Raw genomic sequence first — 4907 nt, 5'->3', positions numbered from 1 at the left:
GAGAGAGAGCTGATGATTGAGGACAAAATAGAATTTACTACAGCTGGTGATGGTTATTAACATCTTCCGCAAGTAAGTTTCTCTGTACATTTTTGTTCACAGCAATATTTTGTGAGGAGTTTGGGGGGGAACCCATCTTGGTCCATTGACATGTCCTTTATTTTAGGTAGGTATCTGTCTGGCACATGGTTTGCTATTGCTCAGTGGACTCCGATTCCTGCAGAAGGAGGAATGATTCATGCCTACTGGGAGGAAAGGTCATTGAGCAGATGGATGGTGAGAACTGGCAGTTCGAGAGCAAACAGAATCAGTGGCCTGGGCATTGGAGAATAACAGATGACTTTCTTGAGCCTCCAATGTGCCACATCTATTGCAGGCACCCAAGTCCTTATTCCTTGTCACTGGTGTAGGAAGCAAGGCTCCCATAATGCAGCTGAGAAAATTAGCCCATCCTTGGTGGAGGTCAGTCACTTCCTGTCTTCATTCAAGAATCTACCCCACTCACCTCAGCCTGAATGGGTCTCTCCTCCACTGAACTCCAAGAACTTTTACTTTGGGGAATTTCACTTGGCAATGACTTATAGGCAGTTTTGTAGTTGGTTTTCTGACACACTATTTAACTACTGTGTGGTTTAAGGACAGAAGAACTCAGATTTCTTAAGGTCCTACTTTGTGCCAGGTCCCTTGTATGTGGCAGCTATTCTACACCTCGTGATGACCTGAAAAGCTAGGTACTGGTGGCCTTGTTTCACAGGTGAGAAAATAGAGGTTTGGCAAGGTTAAGTGACTATTCAAAGTCACATAGCTAGTAAGTGGTGAAGGTGGGATTTGAACCCAGGTCTGTCAGCTTCACGTTGGGTTATTTTGGACTCTTAGTGGGATTTTATGTTCCCAGAAAGCAAGGATTTCGTCTTATACTTCCTTATATCATCCTCAAAATCCAATATAGAGACTGAGCACTGCATAGGTGCTTGGAAATATTATTAAATATCTTTATATAGAGAGATAAGCAGGTGACTTAGTGCTCCTTGAGTCCTAAAAAAAATACCAGATGTGGTGTGGGAGGAAGTATTGCCCCTCTCTGCCCTTTTTCCTCTGGTATCAATCCTCAGCTGGCTGATAGCATTTAGGCTGAGGCCACTGTGTGGCTGAGTGGCTAGATGGATAGATAGATAGATAGATAGATGAATAGGTAGATAGATAGGGCTTTGACAGGGCTCAGAAATAAATCCATGAAGTTGTGGACATAGAAGGGTATGCACATTTACTGTATGTCTCCGTGCTGGGCTTTCATCATTTATTATCTCATCAAAGGCACATGATATCTTTTGGGGTCAGATTTCTTAACCCCTTTGAACAGCCCAATTTCATACAGCAATAATAATAGAGCTGGACTCTGAATACAGGTCTGGCTGACCCCAAAGCCCCAGTTGCTGCCTCCACATACCCCACTACTGACACAGATAGCACCCCTTCTGTTAAAAAGCAAGCCAGGTCAGGCCATCACAGAGGATGGCTGGCCTTGAGCGCATGGGGAAATAATAACTTGGAATATATTCCACTCACAAAACTGAAAGTTACCTGCTTCCTGATCTATTGCCACTGGAGACTTTTTTTAATCAGCTCTTACCTGTGTGGTAGTCAAGCATTTCACCTTTTTCATTGAATTATCGCATTAGGCTCTTGACAGAGTCATTCTCTCTGAAAATAAAGTGGTTTAAGATGAAAACTGCAATTATGGTGCCATCAATTAGGAGGATCTGGGATTCCTGTAGCGTTAAAAGGAATACGTAATTGCCAGTTAAAGCAAAGCACGCTATTGGCCTAAACCATTGATTAGAAGTAAATTGGGAAAAATTCTCTGTGTAACATCATGGATAGGCCCACACCCTTTCTCGTAGAGCTAAAGTGACATGTGTGAGGTTCAGAGAGGTTAATAACTTGCTCAAGGTCACACAGCTAGTATTCTCCTGACACTAGAGAATGCATATCTGAAATGTATAATCCAGGGAGCTGGTACAAACTAGAGTGTGCAAGATTCTAGAAGGGCTCAACTTGGTCCTGCTAGGCTTCCCTGGTTCAGGCCTTTGTCATCTCCCCCTGGACCTTATCATCTTAGTCTCCTCTCCTTCACCTCACTCCCTGGTATTCTCCAAATAACAAACACCCAGAGTGATAGTGGCAATTATTATTGGTTGCCCACCAAAAAGCTTCCCCCATCACTTTAATGTTACCAGAACAATAGTTTTGGTCCATCCCACCTCAGGGATGAATCCAGATGGGTTTGGCCATTCCTGGCAACTACACATATAAATGTCTGTATTTTACTTAATAACTTTGGTTTTCTGCCGTACTATGAGTACAAGAATTCTGAAACTATTTTCTATGTTTGTAGATCTGAGCAGATAAATGAATATACTTATGTTGTCAGGAATCAGAGTTCTCACTGTGGAAGAAAAGCGACACAACCTGAAAAGGGAGCAAAGCAAGCAAATCTCTACAGAATTCAACTGGAATTAGAGATACCAGGATTTCTAGCTTTGCCCAGTGAAAGGGCCAGGAAGCCTGACATGACTGGAAATGAGCACACTCCAGCACACAGGGAATTTTTGTTTTCTAAAAAGCATTCTTTGTTAAAAGGAACCAGGGATTCTTGAAGAAGTGGCTGATCCAAGGACTGGGGCAAGACAACTACAAGAAGAGTCAGGAACATTGGACTGTAACAGAAAATAAGAGATAGTATGAATAGAGATCCTGCTGTATAGCACAGAAACTACATCTAGTCACTCATGATGGAACATGATGGAGGATAATGTGAGAAAAAGAAGATATAGGGAGTTCCCGTCGTGGCTCAACAGAAACGAATCCGACTAGGAACCATGAGGTTGCAGGTTTGATCCCTGGCCTTGCTCAGTGGGTTAAGGATCCAGCATTGCCGTGAGCTGTGGTGTAGGTCATAGATGAGGCTCGGATCTGGCATTGCTGTGGCTCTGTCGTAGGCTGGTGGCTACAGCTCCGATTCGACCCCTAGCCTGGGAACTTCCATGTGCTGTGGGTGTGGCCCTCAAAAGACAAAAAGTGAAAAAAGAAAAAAGAAAAAGAATATATATATATATATATATATATATATATATATATATATATGACTGGGTCACTTTGCTGTACAGTAGATATCGACAGAACATTGTAAATCAACTATAATAGAAAAAATAAAAATCTTTAAAAAAAACAATATGAACTAATTGAAGGTACAAGGAGAGATTTCCCATTGTGGCTCAGTGGGTTAAGAACCCAACATCGTCTCCATGAGAATGTGGGTTCTATCCCCAGCCTCACTCAGTGGGTTAAGGATCTGGTGTTGCCTCAAGCTGTGTAGGTCACAGATACTGCTTGGATCCCAAGTGGCTGTTGTGTAGGCAGATACTGCTCGGATCCCAAGTGACTACTGTGTAGGCCAGCAACTGGAGCTCCAATTCGACTCCTAGACCGGGAACTTCCATATGCCACAGGTGTGGCCCTAAAAAGAAAGAATATGAATAGATCAAAAGTACTAAGAGACACCAGAAGGCAGTAAGCATGCAAATACATGACAGTAATGGATTATAATCAATTAAGTATAATAAGAATTCATAAGTTTAACCAAATCCATACATACATACCTAAAGGACAGCTCTTTTTTATTATAGAATGCCTACTAATAAATGCAGAAGAAATGATGGTATTAGAAAACCACCATTTTGCTATCACTCCAGTAACAGAGCCAGGCAAGCATCATTAAGGGATGCTAAAATGAGTGGTTGTAAGTCTATTGAGGAATTAGATATTTATGGTCTCAATGAATCTCTCCACCAAAGTAATTATTAATTAGAAAAGGAAAGATAGGAGTTCCCATCGTGGCTCAGTGGTTAACAAACCCGACCAACATCCACGAGGACACAGGTTGTATCCCTGGCCTCACTCAGTGGGTTAAGGATCCGGCGTTGCTGTGAGCTGTGGTGTAGGTCACAGACACGGCTCAGATCCGGAGTTGTTGTGGCTCTGGCCTAGGCCGGCGGCTACAGCTCCGAATGGACCCCTGGCCTGGGAACCTCCATATGCTGCAAGTGTGGCCCTAAAAGACAAAAAGACAAAAAAAAAAAAAAAAAGAGAGAGAGAGAGAAAAGGAAAGATAGAAATGTGGCAGGTATCATTTCAACAAAATGATTCAAGTTAATATCACCAGTAATGGGGCAAATCAACATCACTGCCTCCTGATACATTGTACTGAGAAAAATACCACATCACTTCTGTGGGATTCTGGCCCAAAGTACATAACCTAAAACTAATAATGAGGAAATATCAGACAAACACCAATTGAAGGACAGATTACAAAACAACTGGCATGACTCCCTTAAAATGTCAAAGTTGATTGTCTAGGGGGAGGAGGAGGGAGTGGGATGGACTGGGAGTTTGGGGTTAGTAGATGCAAACTATTATATTTAGAATGGATAAGCAATGGGGTCCTACTGTAAGCACAGGGAACTGTGTCTAATCTCTTGGGATAGCGCATGATGAAAAATAGTATGAAAGAAGAATATGTATATATATGTGAATGACTGGGCCACTTTGCTGTACAGCAGAAATTGATACAACAAAAATCAACCATACTTTGGAGTTCCTGTTGTGGCTCAGTGATTAACAAATCTGACTAGGAACCATGAGGTCGCAGATTCAATCCCTGGCCTTGCTCAGTGGGTTAAAGATCTGGCGTTGCCATGAGCTGTGGTGTAGGTCACAGACGTGGCTCGGATCCTGCGTTGCTGTGGCTGTGGTATGGGCTGGCAGCTGCAGCTCTGATTAGACCCCTAGCCTGGGAACCTCCATATGCTGCGGGAGTGGCCCTAGAAAATGCAAAAAGGCAAAAAAAA

Source organism: Sus scrofa, chromosome 13 (assembly GCF_054392235.1).
Source record: "Sus scrofa isolate SSC_HxYL_T2T_F1_AM1 chromosome 13, Sscrofa_HxYL_maternal_Yorkshire_Landrace_v2.0, whole genome shotgun sequence".
NCBI lineage: Eukaryota > Metazoa > Chordata > Mammalia > Artiodactyla > Suidae > Sus > Sus scrofa.
Note: the sequence above shows the minus strand (reverse complement) of the source record.